We start from the raw sequence: 18,636 nt of genomic DNA on the forward strand, positions 1-18,636 counted from the left end.
ATCTAATATGCAGGTGAGCTGCGTCTGGGCTTTGACGAAGCTTTAGGTTCACCTCCCCACTCACTATAAATGTTTTGAAGGTGGGATCAGGTCTTTCCCTTTAGTGCTTGGAGACAGCATGAAAAGCATAATGTGTGTCTATATGAACGATGTAGGCGGGACACATCTGTATGTAGCTGGTGTGTCCGGAGCCACCGAGGATATGAACATGGTGTGTGGAGGGGGGGCGTGCTATTCAACAGGAGACCGCTGGTGTGCAGAGATGGGTGGTAATTCTCAGGGGAGGAGAGAACTTATCCTTGAAACTTTAGATGTTACAGGTGGGAATGGTGAAAATAATGATGGAGACCGGCCTGAATTCAGTGCCTTCAAAGACCCTGGAAAAATTCTCAGGATTTCCAAATCAATTGGCCACAGGCCACTGCTGCTTCCACATACAGGAAGTCCCCTACATACGAACCTTCAAGTTGTGAACTTTCAAAGATGTGAACGTGCCTTCGCATGTCCAATCACGTAAGTTAGTTTACGTGTCTGGCGCACATTGTCACTTGTGGGCATTCTCTACAAGTGGTTGTGCTTTTGTGTACTTTACTGTACAGTGCTGTATAGAGTACAGTAGTACAGTATCTTTATTTCAAGCCCAAGATGTTGGAAGCAAGCGTAAAAGCAGTGGTGATGTAGCTGGGACTACTGTACTTTTCAAGGTACAGTACTGTACTGTGAGATTAAAAATGTTTTCTTTATTTTTTGTGTTTGTTTTTTATGTATGATTTGTGTGAAAAGTATTATAAACCTATTACAGTACAGTACTATATAGCCGATTGTGTTAGTTGGGTACCTAGTCTAACTCTGTTGGACTTATGAACAAATTGAACTTCTAAACGTGCTCTCGGAATGGAACTTGTTCGTACGCAGGGGACTTACTGTAGTCAAAAAAGGCCAACATCCCAGTTCTGTCTGCAAACCCCAGCGCAGGCTGCACCGTCCCCCGCAGAAATTTGCTATTACAGAACAGAAACTTCCCTGGTCCTGGCTCATCTCTGTATTCCAGCTTCGCCCGTAATGGGGGCTCCCAAAGCCCCACTCAGCTCCCTGCCAGACTTCCCACCGAGCTTTTTGGCTTTTGTCAACTTGAGACAGCCCTTGAAAACTGGAAGCTGAGGGGGTGTGTGTCTAATAAAGTTGGAACTCTGTAATTTAGCAATTACTGTAACCCACACTTGTAATTTAGGGGGTTTCTTGTAATTCTTCTTTGTACTCGCTCTTCTAAAAAATATGCTGCTTTAATAGTTTTCTCTTTAACGCGCCGAACCAAGGCTGGCATTTGCCATCTCCACCCCCAGTCAGCTGCAGAGCACACAGAAGTGCAGATCAGGGTCTGTGCTGCTTTTCGAGGATTACAAAGGTTAATTGAATGTTCAGCAGCTCCCAAAGGAAACCCCACTTGCTCTTTGCCACCGTGCGTCCCTCCGAAGCTCTGAATTCAGCTAGTTTGATCATCGGTGTGGATGGAAGCCCACTGAAAGGTGTAATCTACCCATCTCCCCAGGTTCTATTATTCAGCCAGTCCCTTTACTACTCCCTGACGCACGAGTGCCCCACTTTTGCTCCTTTCTCTCTCTCTCTCTCTCTCTTTTTTTTTTTTTTTGGCTGCGGGATCTTAGTTCCCCAACCAGGGATTGAACCTGCACCCTTGGCAGTGAAAGTGCAGAGTCCTAACCACTGGACCTCTAGGGAATTCCTGCTCCTCTCTCTGCATTCATGTGATTAGCTGTTTATTTGTTTATTTAAAAAAATTTTTTTTTAGATTTATTTATTTATTTTTGGCTGCATTGGGTCTTTGTTGCCACGCTCTGGCTTTCTCCAGTTGCGGCGAGCGGGGGCCACTCCTCGTCGCGGTGCTTCTCATTGCAGTGGCCTCTACTGCCACGGAGCACGGGCTCTAGGTGCACGGGCTCCAGTAGTTACTGCACTCGGGCTCAGTAGTTGTGGCTCGCTGGCTCTAGAGCGCAGCCTCAGTAGCTGTGGCACACGGGCTTAGTTGCTCCGTGGCATGTGGGATCTTCCCGGACCAGGGATTGAACCCATGTCCCCTGCATTGGCAGGCGGATTCTTAACCACTGTGCCACCAGGGAAGCCCAGCTGTTTATCTTAGGAATATTTTTAGGGGGGGAAACTCCATGTGCCAGGCAGTACGATCCCTATGGGGAACCTAAGTCATAAAAGATGGGACTTTGTTGTCTGGTGGGGAAGACAGATGACTGTATCATGACTACAGTTGCAGATGGAGTTGGCATAGAGGGCTGAGGAGCCCAGGGCATGGCACCCAAATCAGGTGGAGCTGTGCTGTGCAAAGCAGTGACGTGGGGATGCGGGAGCTGGGTTGTGAAGGATGGAAAGGGGGTGAAGAGATGAAGCAGGGGAGGCGGGAGCACTCAGTTGAGGGGAAGGGGAGCCTTAGGACCTGAAGGCGTGAAGCAGCACAAGTTGATCAAAGGTGAGTTAGGAATTCCATGGAGCTGGAGGGGCGGCTGGAAACTGGCAGGTGTCGGTGGGGGGTAGAACGTAGGCAGGGATCGTATTGTGAAGAGCCTTGAGGGCTCATAACAGATACGGAAGGAACCTTTGTTGCGCGCTGTGTACTTCTTGTGATTCTACCGCGATCAGCTCAGAGAACGTTTAAAAAAATAGTCAAACCAGTCTCAATGACTAGGGCTGCCCTTTCCCTGGAAGTGGGCATAAGGGAATGTCAGGGAGCTCACCAGGGGAGGTCCACAAATGGGTGAGAGACATCTTGCTTGGAACCAGATTGCAAAACTTTTGCCACTTGCATTGCCACACCTAATGTCACCTTCGAAAGCATTCTTGACCACATATATCTGCACAGGTGTTCAAATGTTTCAGGAGCATAGGTTCCAGATGGCGGAATAACTGAGCCAAAGGGCATGCATTTATAATTTTGATATATATTGCCAAGTTATTCTCCAAAAGGGTGGACCTATATATATGCCAAAGATGGATAGGACAGATCATCTTCCTATATTCTTACCGCGCTGGATGATCTCGTTTAAAGAGTAATTTGCCAAAAAAAAAAGAAGAAGAAAAAGAATTTGCCAAACTGGGCTTAAACTCGTATTTTGACATTGAGATTTATTCTGTGGGAGTGCGATATAACTAGCCCTTGGGTCTTGGATGACTGGGCACCTCTGAATAGACTGAGAATTCATGAAGCCTATCAGAGCAGCTGCCATGGGATGTTCACACTGGTTATAGCCGCTATTGAAACTCTTTATGGAGTTATTTTATTTTTGGTACGTTTGATCTGCCCGTTCCTGAGACGTGTGTTGAAGTTTCCCACTGTGATTACGATTTTGTCAATTTTGAAAATTTCTAATTATATTTGCTTTACCCAGTCCGTGCTATGTCATTCAGAAAGTGAAAAGGCATGTCACCAACTGAGAGAAAATACCTGCAAAACATACGTCTAACAAAAGGCTTGAACCCAGGATATATAAAGAATTACTAAAATTCAATTAAAAAACAATCCATTCAAAAATGGGCAAAACAACCAAAGAAAATATTACACAAAAGAAGATACAGGATATAGATACAGGTCAGTCGGCACATCAACACCTGGGCAACATCATTTGCCATCAGGGAAATGTAAGTGAAAACCACAATGAGATACTGATTCACATCCAATAAAATTAAGGCTCTGATAATGGTAAGTATTGGCAAAGATGTGGGAAGAGCAGAACTCTCCTAATTTCCTGAAAGTTCCTTAATGGAGTTAAACATACATCTACTCTGTAAATCAGCAGTTCCGTTTCTAGGTAGTTATTGGTTGTTTCTATGATCTCAAATCTGCTGTTGAGCCCATCTTGTGAATTTTTCATTTCAGTTATTTTACCTTTAATCTCTAGAATGATCATTCCTATTTCTCTACTGAAACTATTTGTTGAGTGGTCATCACATTTTCGTTAATTCTTTGAACATAGTTTCCTTTAGTTCTTTTTTTCCCCTCCCATATTCAGGTTAAAAATAGTGGTAAAGGATACATAACATACAATTTGTCATTTTAACAGTTTCTCTATCCTTTAGTTCTTTGAACAGATTTCTAAGAGCTGCTTGGAAACTAATCGCAACATCAGGGCACAGAGCCACTGCTGTGTTTCCCTGGATGTGGCTCATGCTTCCCTGTTTGTTTGCATGTCTCATAATTTTTTATCAAAAGTGGACATTTAAAATAATACAGTGCAGTAACTCTGGATTCTCTTTCTTTTTCTTTTTTCTTTTTTTGTTTTTGGCCACGCCACGAGGCGTGCAGGATCTTAGTTCCCCAACCAGGGATTGAACCTGGGCCCAGGGCAGTGAAATCAGAGTCCTAACCGCTGGATCTCTTTATTTTTCTGAGTTTTGTTTTTTGACTCACCTGTAGGATCTGTTCCCCCATGGTGTGTGGTGCTCATATCTGTTCTCACATTTTTGACTTTTCAGCCTGCCTTTCTCAGAGTCACCCCTGAGTCTGCATTGCTTAGTGGGCAGCCAGTGATTTTGACAGTTCGTGCTCGGACACCCGGAGCCCTAAGCCTCTTCCCTCTGGAGTGGACTCAAAGCCCAGCCTCCCTTGGCTCGTCCTTTATGGCGGCCTCCCTCTGGCCTCCCTCAGGTGTCCTGCATGCACGTGGTTCCCCATTCAGCCAGGTATTTTGGAAAACTGATTTCAGGGCTCCCAGAGCTCTCTGCTTTCCAGGTCCTCCCTGGTAAATTTCTGAGTGGTTTGCTGCTTGTCTCAGCTCAGAATGCATTACAAAACTGTGGTTTATCCCCTTGTCCCGAATCAATCCCCACCCCCGATACAACTGTACTGCTGACCTCACGCGGGGAGGGTGGGGTCAGCCCCAGGTAAGAAGACCACAGCCCTTGCTATTCTTACCTGAAACTCTAGCAGTTTTCCAAGAACAAGAGCTTCTCAGCTTACTGTTTGCCTTTACTTGACTCCCAGTGCCCCCAAAAGGTTGATTTTTTGACAATTTTGTCCAGTTTACTACTTAAAGCCCAGAACCCCACCCTAGCCCAGAAGTACCTCCCACAGATTCAGGTTTAAACACCATAGGACTAGACAATCTCAACAGATACAGAAAAGGTACATGGTACAATTCAATGGCCACTTTTGAATCATTATAATGAAGCCTTAATCTAATAATAATGGTGGTCTACCCAAAACTGACCGCTAAGTGTTGTACTTACTGATGAAATCTTAAAAGTTGTGACTTTAAAGTCAGAAACCACTCTGGGTGTTTCAAGTCAAAAGGGATTGAATATGGGAAAGTAGGGGCTTATAAGATTAATGGAAGGTGGAAACAGTGGGAATGAGGGGGCATCACTAATTTCAAGCCCGTGCACTGCAGCTGTGGTCCAGAGGTCCTGGCATCACCACTGCTTCACACGTATGGAGCTGGAGACCAGGCAGTGAACGGTGGGCTCGGGAGCCCAGAAACTCACTCGTGAATCTCCACCACCACAGAAAAGAGTTAGGACTTCTCTGCTCAAATATTACACAAGTGCACCTGTTGGCAGCCCCTAAATCACCCTAATCTGGTGTTCTACAAAAGCCAGGCAGTCTGGGAGATGTGGCTTTTAGCATTCTGTCTCCCCTGACACAAAGTGGTAGGAATGGGTGCTGAATGAGAATATCCAGCACAAACGGGCAGAAAAATTCTCCTTTGGTCTTTGGAGAGAATAATAGGATCTGCTTTACCTCCAGATCTGTCTTGAATTTCCCTGGGTCCCCAGCCCAGGTGATGTAAGGGAAACGGCTGTGAACACACACGCCATGTCTGACATCTTATGGATGGTACGTCAGAACATTTAAGCCCTGGTTCAGTCTGGCAGAAAGAATCCCTCTTAGTCCGTTTGGGCTGCTTTAATAAAAATACCATAGACTAGGTGGCTTATGAACAAGACACTTAACTCCTCACATTTCTGGAGGCTGGGCATCCAAGAACAAGATGCTGGTGGATTTGGTGCCTAGTGAGAGCCTGCTTACTGTTCATAGAAGGTACCTTCTCTCTGTGTCCTCACAGGGCAGAAGGGGCAAGGGTGCTCTCTGGGGTCCTTTTTGTAAGAACACTAATTCCATCTGTGAAGGCTCTACCCTCATGACCTGGTGCTCTCTCAAGGCCCCACCTTCTAATACCATCACCTTGGGCGCTGGAATTTAACAAATGAATTTGGGGAGAACACAGACATTCCGTCTATAGAGAATCCCTAATATCAAATAAAGCAGAGACCTTGTACCTAAGCATGATGTTAGACTCTAGCATCTGACCAATGTTCATATCAAGGAGAGAGAAAGCCGAGGGGGCTTCCTGGCAGAGGAGGAGGGTGGATTACAGGGGACCGGTGTGCTCTGCTCCTCCCTCTTCCTTCCCTGCCCCCACCTGGTGACTTAGTAGTTTCCACCTGCAGCCGCAGGCCTGTCCCTGCAGTGACGGTTGTGACAGCGTTAACGCAAGAGTCCCTTCAAGCGGGGAGCCTCTCCAGCTGTGTCAAAGCAGTACTTGCTGCAGGCGCTCCCCTCCCCTGAACTCAAGTCTTGCTGCCCCCTGCTTCCCTCACCTTCCAGGTGGACCTAATTCAGACAGACCTAACCCCACTACCTACACCCACAGCTCATGCCTTTGGGGGGTGGTCTCTGGACCTGACCTCTGGCTCCCTTCTCTGCACCTGCCGTGTCTCTCCCCGTCTGGCCCAGATCCTGCTGGTGGGCCCCCCGCCCCGCGGGTCTGCTCAGCTCCCTGAGGAAATCTCCTGAAGGTGGGGGTGCTCAAGTTGGAAGTACTGGGAGGGGTGCCAGTATCCAAGAGCCACCTGGGAAGTGGCCGCTGACAGCTGAGCGGTTTAAAGCCCAGGCTGCGGCGTCCTCCTCCTGATTTTCAAGTTCAGTCTTACATTTCTCCTCAGAAGTGTCTTTTGGTGTGGGGGGGGGGGCAGGTTTCTGTGGCAGCGGCCCCGACCCCAGGGACTCAGAGTTGGAGAGGGAGGTTTAAGAGGCCCCTGCAAAATATTTTGGAGAACTATCTGCCTCTAGCCAGATTTTTCTAAATGGCTCTAAAAAAGCAGTGAAGACCCTACTTGCTTGAGCCTTGCAGGGTTCAGGGCTGGCAGCAGCCGGTTTAGGGCATATGAAGTGGGTTTCGACCCCATGCTGCCAGTGAGAGGAGATGACAGCCTGTGCCAGGGTCCTCCCTCCTCTCCCCCCTCCTCCACGCGGATGCCACCCCCAGTGCCCCCGCTTTCCTCCTCTGTAACGGAGCCAGAAGCTTTCAACCCTGTATAGCCGCATCTGCAGCCGGCAACGGGCCTCCACGTTCTTGAGGGAGAAACAATAAGTACGTTTCTACAGCATCCCTTCCTCCCCGGGGTCTGCGGGGCATTCCTATCTCTCCACCCCCTCCCCTCTCCCACGTGGATTTTCATGTAATTAATTAATATCACATTCATCAGAGCTTAATTCGTGTTCTTGTAATATACAAGGATTAAAAAAAAAATCCTACCAAGAGAGCAGTAACAGGCTCTGGCTTTCTATCTGGGATCGAGGTTAATGAGCCCCTGTGATAATATTTCTCACATCCCGAAGCCTCCCCATCTCAGGGCGCGGAAACGTTTACCACCGTGAGTGCCTTCCATGTTCAGAAGCACCACAGCCTCCCCCTGGAGCCGTGGCCACCCTGGGGCCCCTCCTGGGGATGCAGTCAGCATCGGCAGCCAGCCGGGGGCCCCGGGGTGCTGCAATGCCGGGTGTGGCAGGGGCGTTTCTGGTAGAGCTGATCTGAGGCTGGGGCGGCCCTGCACCTTGCTCCTCCCCTCCCCGTGCCAGGTATTTTTTAACCACTGTTTACATTCCACTGCAGCCTGAGGGCTCCTCTGCGCCAGTCACTCTGTTGGATAACGGGAAAAGGAGAGGTGGCATCTTCAGGGTTTAGATTTTGCTTTATAATTAATCACGGGCAAATGAACTTAGAAGACCAGCATGGTGAGGGCTGGGCTGTTGAGGGCGATTGGACGGCGAGTCCCATCTGTGTGCCCAGGGGCAGCATCTGGGCACCGGAGCATCAATGCTCTTGCTGCCTGCTTTGCTCAGAGCCTGAGTCGTGCTGGTGAGTGTGGGCACAGTCTGGGGGGAACCCGAGGGGCCAGTCAAGGGCTCTTGCTTCAACCAAGCCTCTTCCCGACGTCCTCCAAGCAGAAGACCCTCCGTCCTGTGCATGGTCCCTGCGGCCCTTGCCCCCACTTTAGAACAAAGCACGGCTACTTTGGGAAGAGAAGAACAAAAACTGGGAGGGCGGCACTCCGAGTGGCAGTGGCCAGGCAGCGTGCCCCATGGTCACCCAAGAGGCAGGTGCACCAGGCTGTGGGAAAGCGCCCTGGGGGTAGGGAAGGCAATGCCAGGGCCCTGCCTTTGTTTGCCCCTCTGCTCCCCTCTGGGGTTCAGTGTGGCCAGAGAGGATCTCCTCTTCTTTCCCCACTTCCCACCCTGCAAGCCCTTCCCTCTTCCCTCCCCTCTGCTTTTTAACTTCTTCTTTTCTGCAAAGCTTTTTGTGTCAGCGCCCTGGCCTCCAAGTTGCCTGTCCTGGGTACTCAGGGCGCCCCTCTTTCCTCCACCCGCTGTACACGCAGCCACACTTGGTGCCCGTGAGCTGTTATTTCTTCCCTCCCTCTGCCCCTTCATCTCACCGTCCTCTTTCCCACGAACTTCCCAGGGGGTGGGGCCCCCAAAGGAGAGAGGGGATGGGGGGCAGAGGGACCATTGTTGGGAACAAAGGCCCGCCCACCTGCCCTGCAGTAGCAGCTGCCAGGACGCAGAGCACCTGGACACCCCTCCAGCTGCCCGTGCGAGGGCCAGGGCCAGTGTGGCCGGCTGAGGAACCTGCTGAAAAGCCAGTTCATACAATAGCAGAGAGCATTCAGGAGTGGGCAGGGGGCACGCACGCAGGGGCTGGAGCATGCGTCTCTGTCCTGGTGCAGAGTCTGAAATGCCAAGGTGGCAGCAATGATAATAAATAGAATAAATTCGGTGACAATGATACAGAAAACAGGGCCATGGGCCGCACACACAGGTGGGGGCCACTGTGGACCGGGGCTTCAGAGATGCTGCGACCATGCAGTCCCCTGGGAAGCGGGTCCCTCCTTTTCTCTCTGCAGCTTGGAAGTGCTGGGCCGGCTAGAAAGCGAGGGTCCTCACCCCTCCAGCCACGCCACTCTGGATGCCCCGCTTTTAGCCATGCTTTGTTCTAAAGTGGAGGTGTGGGCCCCAGGGACCACACCCTTCATGGTGACTATTCCGCTGGCCTTTGGAGGGCCAGGAGAACAGTGCTGTGGGGGCCGCCTGCCTGGCATCATTAGGGGGCTGTCTGTCTGTCTGTCTGTCCACTGCTGGCGCAGGCTGGCTGGAGGCAAGGGTGACAGATGAGGAAGATGTTTTCAGGAGAGCTGGTGATTTGACCTGACACATGTCACATAGGCACTGGTCTCCTGCCTGCATCCCCGCCGGGAAGAGTCGCCAATTCTCCCGGAGCAGGAGAACGGCCCCCAGGAGCAGGGATGGCTGCTAATGAGGCTGCAGAGGGGCCCGCGGGGGCGAGGCTGGCCTGGGGGTGCCGCCTCCTGCGCCCTGCGGCCGGGCTGCCCTCTTCCCCTGCCCTCCCGGCCACCTCATGGGGTGTCTAAGGTTGACTCTGGAAACCAGCTGCTTGCCTCTCTTATCAGGACAGTCCTCCAAGTCTGGGATTTTCTGGAATGTTCTTTCTTCCTTTGAGGCATTAATTTTATTTATTATTATTTTAAAATCACCCTCTGGCATATTTCTCCTTAAAGATAAATAAAGCCAGTGGTCAAAACCAGGAGAGCGCTCGGAACTGTGCCCCACACCATTCCCAGGAAACCCTTCCTTCCCTGGGCAAGGCATGTTTGCAGAAGGACTCTGTTACGGGCTGGGCCATGCTCCCCCCAAATTCATATATTCATGTTGTAACCCCCAGGACCTCAGGTGTGAGTGTATTTGGAGAGGGGGTCTTTAAAAAGGTAATTGGGTTAAATGAGGTCCTTAGGGTGGGCCCTAAGGCAATAGGACTGCTGTCCTGATAACAAGGGGAGATTAGGACACACACGCACACTCTCAGAGGGAGGGTCACGGAAAAGGAGGAGACGGCAGTCAACAAGCCAAGGAGAGAGGCCTCAGAGGAACTGACCCTGAGGGCACCGTGATCTTGGTCCAGCCTCCAGACTGTGAGACAATACATTTCTGTTGTTTGAGCTGCCTTGTCTTGGTGCTTTGTCATGGTAGCTGGGCCAACATGTGCAGAATCTGTTGAAAAAAAATGAATCCAAAATGTATCTCTGAAGACACATTCCAGGTCCCTAAAAACCTCTGCTCTGATCGGAGGGGAAGCGCTTCACGAATGTGTGGCCGGGAGACACCAAGATGCTCTTAGGAACAGTTTCCACGCCCCACGCCCCTGACCAACAAGCTCCCCCTTAACGACAGCTCCTTAAAAATGTGGCCTTTTAAAAAGTTATCAACCCAGGGACTTCCCTGGCGGCGGTCCAGTGGTTAAGACTCCGCACTTCCACTGCAGTGGGCACGGGTTCGATCCCTGGTTGGGGAACTAAGATCCCGCAGGCCACACGGAGCAGCCAAAAATTAATTAGTTAATTAATCTAAGAATACAAAAATGGTATCAACCCAACAAATCAACATTTCAATATACGTTTAAAAAACAATTCTGAATCAACCCACCTGTCAGAGGGGTTGGTTTCGCTCACGTGTTTCCAGTTGGTTGCATAAATAATCAGCTTTTAAACCTGCTGCCTGCTGTAATTATGTATTTACCTTTATGATAATGTCACATCACTCTCAGTTTTAGCTACTAATGGGAATGAAGTTATTCCAGTGAAAGACAGAGGAATGAATTTGTTAGAGGACTGACCTGCTTCCTGCCCACCCCTATCCCGTCACGCAATGTTTTGTTTTCCCAAACCCTGGGGAGCAGTTGAGAATGTTAATGCCCTTCCTCAAGCAGCTTTTTGTGTCTGTGACCCACTTCCTGATGGGGCCTCCAGTGTGGGGACCAGAGGATGTGGCCCTGCCATCCATGCGGTCACTGGAGAGGGAAGGGGGCCTGTGAGACACAGCCAAGCATGGCTGCTCTGGGGGCCTGGGGCAGCCGGCCCTGAGTCCTATCTCCAAGCCTTTCAGAATCACATGATCTCAACTGGTCCTCACAACCTCCCTCCTTTTCTCATGGAGGATTCCATGATGGTGCCACATCCAGAGGTACCCTTGCCTTCGTTCAAATTTCCAAACCACTCGGGATTTTGTGCCCTTACCTCTTACCCTAGACTCCAGAGCACCTGAGGGTTGGGGAAGCAGATTCCACTATCTCCGCAGCCCTGGCCGTTCAGCACCTCTGCCCTCCACCCATTCTTATTGTAGGAAACGAAAGAGGTCATATCATGCCCATTTTACAGATGGGGAGAGAGAGGCAGAGAAGTTCAGTAACGTGGCCCTGGTCAGGTGTTTGCGATTTTTATATCTCACATATAATCTGGTGCTTTTCCAAAAAATTCCACGTTGGAAATTTTGAGACATGAAGCCATTTGACCATGGGGTCATCTATCTAGGGAGGCACTAGTGCTGTAGATGTCAAGAAACTTTGCTTTAAGAAAATGTTCAGTCCTCATCTACTTACCAAGTAGGTCAGAGATGGCTGCTTTCATTAAGAAAGCATATCTGTAAGATATCTTGGAAGGATGAATTCCTTAATGTACTTTAGATGGCTGAGGTCACACACAGCCCACTGGAGGGAATGCCCTCCTACTTGGCAGCCTGCTAGCTGAGCTGGTGTGTGTGTCGGGGGGAGCACAGGTGAGGTGCTGTTAGTTCTTATTACCTGGCCTTTCACAGGCAGAGTGATTGTGATATGAACCAGGAATGCTAAAGTCAAAGGAAATGGGGGAAATTTTTTTCTCTAACAGCAAAAGCAGGCAGGAAAAAAACCTCCAAAGTTTTACTTCTTAACGAGTCGTTTTTAGGTAAAGGAGAAAAACACTCAAGTTGGAATCTAAATTCCAGCCAGTCTGGGGCCTGGGGGAATCTCACTGAAGGCTTCCTGAGCGGGTTTGGAAAGTCTAACGAGATGAACGTGTCTAAGTGCCTGGCCTAGTCCCAAGGAGGGCAGGAGAGGTGACCAGGCAGCAGGCTAGGCTGGGAGTGGCCTGCCCAGCACCCAGAGGTGGGCTCAGCTGACAGCATCTCGAAGGCCGGGGAGCAAGTCCTTCTCTGACCATCACACCAGCCAGGTGTCTCTGAGGACCTCTGGGGCTTTCACAAATATTCCCAAAGTCAAACTCATCACAATGAAACCCAGGTCACTCAACAGCATTAGTCATTAGGGAAGTCCAAATCAAAATGAAAATTTGATGTCACTTCACACTGACTAGGATGACTTATTATTTACAAAACAGAAAATGACAAGTGTGGGAAGGGATGTGGAGAAACTGGAACCCTCATGCATTGCTGGTAGGAAGGTAAAACGGTACAGCTGCCGTGGAAAACAGTTTGGTGGTTTCTCAAAAAGTTAAATATAGAATTACCATATGATCCAGCAATTCCACCCCTAGGTATATACCCCAAAGAATTGAAAGCAGGGACTTGAATAGACATTTGTGCACCCATGTTCATAGCAGTGTTATTCACAGTAGCCAAAAGGTAGAAACAACCCAACTGTCTATTGACAGATGAATGGATAAACAAAATGTGGTCTATAGATACAATGGAGTACTATTCAAATATAAAAAGGAATGAAATTTTGGCATATTTACAATGTGGATGGACCTTGAAAACATTATGCTAAGTGAAATAAGCCAGACACAGAAGGACAAATATTGCGTGATTTCACTTATACGAAGGAACTGAGTCATTAAAATCGTAGAGACAGAAAGTAGAATAGAGGTTCCCAGGGGCTGCGGTGGGGCAAGGGGAGGTAGTGTTTAACAGGGACAGAGTTTCAGTTGGGATAACGAGAAAATTTTAGGTAGTGGTGATGGTGACACAACGTCGTGAATGTATTTAATGCTAATGAATTGCACTTTTTTTTTGGGCCGTATCTCACAGCTTGCGGGATCTTAGTTCCCCTACCAGGGATCGGACCCGTACCCCCTGCAGTAGAAGCTCAGAGTCCTTACCACTGGACTGCCAGGGAAGTCCCTGAATTGCACTCTTAAGAGTGGTTAACATGATAAATATTATGTCATGTATATTTTACCACAACTTTTTAAAAAAGGAAAACAAAAACCCTAGGTCAGTTATCTAGTGAGATCTCTGGGAGGGGTGGCTAGATGGGTGGATGGGAGAGAGTGAGGTCAGGGGCCTGGAGACCCTTTGTGCTTGGGTATGGGGTTTGCTATACCTCCCTGCTGTCGGTCAGGGTCTGGACAAGAGCCAGCCCCTGGCAGCGGAGTCTGGCAGCTCTGTCCCTAAAAACCTGTAGTCTTCAGAAGGAAATGACCTTGATGTTTCAGAAGCCCAGGAGTCCCTGACACCCTGCTGCCCACTCAGCAACCCCTATCTGTTCCCAGGTGCCTGCTGCATCAGAGTTCATTGTTCCTCACGGCCAAAAGCCGGTTTACTCAGGGTTCAAAGTGGATCATTTAAACTTGCCCTGGGGCGTGCATGGTAGAAGCAGCTCTGAGATCCTTTCAGAGAGACGGGCTTCCTGTAGAAGCTCATCATCAGAACCAGCAGAAGTGCTTCAACATGCAGATTCCCGGGCCTCACGCCAGCCTGCTAAACAGGAACGGCAAGGTAGGGCCCCGGTTGCTGCTCCTAAACGCATCTCTGCTGACCGGTGCACAGCTGTGGTTAACAGGGAGGCCTGAGGGCGAGCTGGAGGGCGAGCTGGACGGGGTGAGGGTGCCGATACCAAACCTTGCCCGGGATCCCCCCAGGAAACTTGTGGCCTGGCTCTCTCCGAAGGAGGGCTGGGGAAATCTGACCTGCCTGAGGATGCCGGGGTTGCCATAGCTGCCCCACCTGACAATGGCTAGTCTGAAAAGGCAGGGAGTTTGTGGGCAAAGATTATTCTTATCTCTGAATGCAAAACTTATTCTCTGAACACAAAACTCCTTGGGCTGAAAGTCGGAGCCTGGAGGACCATGGGTGCTGGCACCACTCACCACCCCCAGCCGCTCCCCTTCCAGGCTCTGAGCGAGGCAGCCAAGAACAGAGCACCAGAGGGCCGTGGGCTCCGCGGTGCCCTGGTCTCCGGGAAGCAAGGAGAATGCGGCTCACATCCCCCCGGAGCAGGGGGTGCTGGGCTGGGCGAGTGGCATGTGCCATTTGGGGAGCGTGGTCTGGCGGTAGGGGCAGCAACCCCTTGAACACCCACCCTTGGTTTCCAGCCTAGCTTGAGGTGGGGGGGTCTGATTGAGGGGTCCTTTCTGCTGTGTCTTTACATTAACCACTTGAGGAGAAAATGTAATTTGTAATAAATCTGTGTCACAGTGGAAGTTCCACTGCTCCAGTGGCTATAAAAATTAATTCCTGATCCTAAACATTACTATGTGGCTTTAAAAATGAATTGACCTGTGGTTGGGTTCCTGGTTTGGGCCATTATTAGTAATTAGTGTAATCAAACAGCATCTCTGTTATGTCCCCCACTCCCACATCCAGCCCTTTGCTGGCCTCACCCCCGTGTCTTGTTGTGAACTGGATTCTGTGAAGTAATCAGACCTGGAAATGGGATGTGATGGGTCGAAGCTGCCTGATGACTTGGATGACTAAGAAAGATGTTTTCTTTCTACTCCCAAATGGTCAGTTTTGCTCACTGCTTTTTTTTTTTTTTTTTTTTTTGTCTTTCAAAGTACTGTGTATGCTTGGGGATATCATGACAATTTTCCTCTTGGAGTAAGCTGCTGAGTGGCTAAGGATTCGGACGTCTGTTTAAGGAGGAGGGCTCCTTATTCTGGAGTCTGAGCGGGGAGTCTGAGGGTCTGGGGACCACCTACGATTGTCTGGCAAATGCTGTGTCCACGCACATGGATAAGCATTTATGTTCCCCTGAGGAAGTAAGTCAGTCGTCTTCAGCAGAAGTTCAAAGGGAATCCACGTCCCAAAGAATAGTAGCTGACGTTCATTGAGAAGCAATAGAGACCTGTGGTCCCTGACCTGGAATTAGGGTCTGCAGAAAGAATTCGGGAAGTCCAGGAGCTTGGGTGAGGCAAATTTACATCTTTAGTTTCAGGAAACTTCTGAAATCGAGCATTTCCTTCAGTTGTAAATGGAATCAACACAGCACCATGGTGTTCACAGCTATTTCTCCACTATATTAAAATTGTGGCAGATATCTCAAAATATTCTTACGCTCGTCATTACTAAGAAACTGTGGTGGATTTAAACCAGCAGCTATGCTTTATTTAATGCATTACTAAAGAAGAACATATATTATAGTATCTTGCTTTTTAAAAAATATTTTAAGAACTGGTATTCAGGATCATTGGTTACCATTGCAATTCTATGTATTTAATTTTATACATTTAAATGGGTCCATAGGCTTCACCAGATGTCAAAGGGGTCCATGGCAGAGCCACAGTTAAGAACCACTGGTGTGCACTAAAGCAAGTATGCCCATCTGAGGGTGTATCGTGTCTGGGTTTGAACTCTACTCTCCCACTGCATAGCTGCTTGATATGGGCTCTGACCTCTCATTGCTCACCTTGAAATTGGAATGACAGCCACCACACAAGGTGGTTGGGGTGATTCAAAGAACTAGTACTGGTATCAGGCACTACATCATACTCTTTACATGGGTTATCTTATTTCATCCTCCTGCAACCCTATAAATTTTGTCCTAGAATTATTCCCATTTTACAGATGGGGAAATTGAGGTCTATTTTAAGTAAGTGCCCAAGGTCATATAGCTAGGAAGTGGTAGAACTGGGATTAAAGCCCAGCCCTTTGGACAACTGGTCCCATGTGCCACACCGTACGGCCTTCCAAAAAAGCCAAGCACTCTGGGTCAGTGGAGATTATCATCTGGGCCACACAGAGTCTGGAGAAGGCCAGGCTAGAGTCTAGGCTCCTGGAGCCCTTATTTGACCTTGAGCTCTAATTCGGTGCCCACAAACAAGTGCTGTTGTGTGAACCTGAGGTCCAGACCTGCCCCTGATGCCCGGCCTCATCTCCATCCACTGCGCTGTGTTCTCTGCCCTCTCCCTGTCCTGGTTTCTCAGTAGTTCTCAGCCAAGCCATGGGATTTGAAGCCTTGCTGCTTTCTCCAAGGACTTGCCTGTCAAGGGGACTTAGTTTGAGAGGAAAGGGAAATAAGGACTCGATGTGAATTTAAGGTAAAAATCTCCTGGATCTGAAGACAGTAGGTGTGACAGCCAGCGTGGGCCTCAGGGACCCCGAGGGAGATGCTCACACAGGTGCTTCACTATCGCGCTGTTGTGCTGACCCCGACCAGGGAAGCACCTGCTGGGACCAATTAGAATCCTTCCTTCTGGACTGCGTTCTTTTGCATAAACCAGAAGGCCTCCTATTCTTCGCTAAATGAAAAAGGTTCTTTTTCTTTCCCTAGCTGTCAGCTCACACATGGCTTCCCTGGGAAGCTTCTGCTGGCTCCTCAGACCAGGTTCCCCTCGTTTGGCTGCATTCATCGCCCCCCGCCCCCCCGCAACCACCCCTCAACAACACCTCAACTCACTCTTAATAGTTCATGTTTACTCCCAGACTCCAGCACCAAGGACAGGGACTTTGCATCGTGTTGTCACCATTAAACAACCAACACCTAGTGCATAGTAGGCATTATTTGCTCAAAGAACACATGGATTTCATTACATGACACCCGTCTGCCCCCTTGTGAGCCAGACGCTCTGCAAGGGCCACTCTTGGGCCATTCAACAGAAGGCCTGTCGGTACTTTCTTTAGCTCTTACCATGGTTTAGTCTCTCTGCTAGTTTCTGGGCCCGCCCCTTAAGGAGCTTACAGCTGAGCTGGGGAGATAAGATGCAAGTCCTTGAAAAGATTATTTTTCATTTGGAAAGTTGAACGTTTGAAGCCAGCATCCCATGAGACTGTGGGGTTAGGCTAGAGGTAGACCATGCTTATCCAATTTGGAATCACTGAAGACTTCCAGAAAGGGCTTAATTCTCCATCCATTAAAAAAATATATATTCTGCAGAGATTCTGAGATGCCAAGGTTAGGCTTGGGAGAAAAGCAAATGTCGAAGTGTCAAATGATGTGTTGGAGGGAGCGAGTGGGAACTTTGGAGATAACGCCAGAGGGGTTGGGGCTGTCTTGGGGTCTGGCTACGCATCTGGTAGAGCACGGCTTGTGATAAGCTGTGTGCACATCCTGGCTCCCGACTCTTAGCTGATGGTGCATCCGGCTGCTGGAATTCGTGGTATAAAGGGCACACAGTTGACATGTTCTCAGGTGCTGCCTTTGTCCCCAGAGCGTAGCAGAAGATGATGGCACATCTAACGAGGAGCGAACCGCCCCTAAACTGGAGGAGCATGAAGACACCGCCCCCACGGTGAGGAGATCGCAGGTTGCCGGTGTGGGAACTTGAAGACACCAGCTGAGGCTTGTGTCCCAAGCAAGCCTCTGAAGGAGCTGGGGCAATTGCGCGGAGTGGCCATGGGGTGGCAGTGTGGAGCCAAATCCCTGATTGTGTTCAGGAGATACACTGCTGTCTTGAGTTAGATGCTCCCTCCTGAAGTCAGGCAGGCTGGGAGCTGGGGCAGAAGCCGGGAAGGTTCTCCCTTAATTTAATCGACCTGGGCACTGAGCTGAGACCGTGACTGCCATCCTCTCAGGCTGGGTAGCCGCCCTTGTACAGAGGCTCCCGGGCGCTTATTCTGGGCTGGGAACACGCTGATAAAAAGTTAATTTCTATTTGCTGTTGCTTGGTAATTGGATGAACATGAAAGCAATTAAATATTAAAACATACAAACAAATAACTAAGTCACTGTAATTAGCCAAAGTTTGATCACTGTCATATTTATTTAAGAAGAGGTGATATGTCTCAGCAGGTGACATTTTAAATACCCTGGGCCTCTCTGGTGTTGCCTTTGGAGAATGCTGAATAATGTACTGAGAATTTAATTAAACCCTGTTATAAATCAGCTATGATGACAGGGAAATGACAGCCACATGTTGAAATGAGAATTAGTCCACAGCAAGGGATATTAATTAACTCCTTTTCTGAAGGCCTTTGGCACAGAGTGGCGTTAAAAAAAAAAAAAGTGGCAGCCAGCGCTTTGACACGGGGAGGGACTGCGCCTGTTATTTCTATAATCATCATTATTATTTATGGCTGGAATTTCTTCAATGGCCAAAGTGCAGCTAATAACCACCATGCCATACAACGAGATTAAATAATTCTTTCCCCGGGAGCTAGGAGATACAGGTAGAAAATAGCAGCGTAAAAGGCTGCCGGGGAATGAGAGAGAGTCCCTCTGGAAAACACGAGCATGTGTATTATTCTCTTCCAGATTTGGACTCAGGGAGAATATACAGAGAGATATTAGACATGTATGCACGGACCGCAGAGCTGGGAGACACCATGGA

Source organism: Balaenoptera borealis (genome assembly GCF_965194805.1).
Source record: "Balaenoptera borealis genome assembly, chromosome: 20".
Lineage (NCBI taxonomy): Eukaryota > Metazoa > Chordata > Mammalia > Artiodactyla > Balaenopteridae > Balaenoptera > Balaenoptera borealis.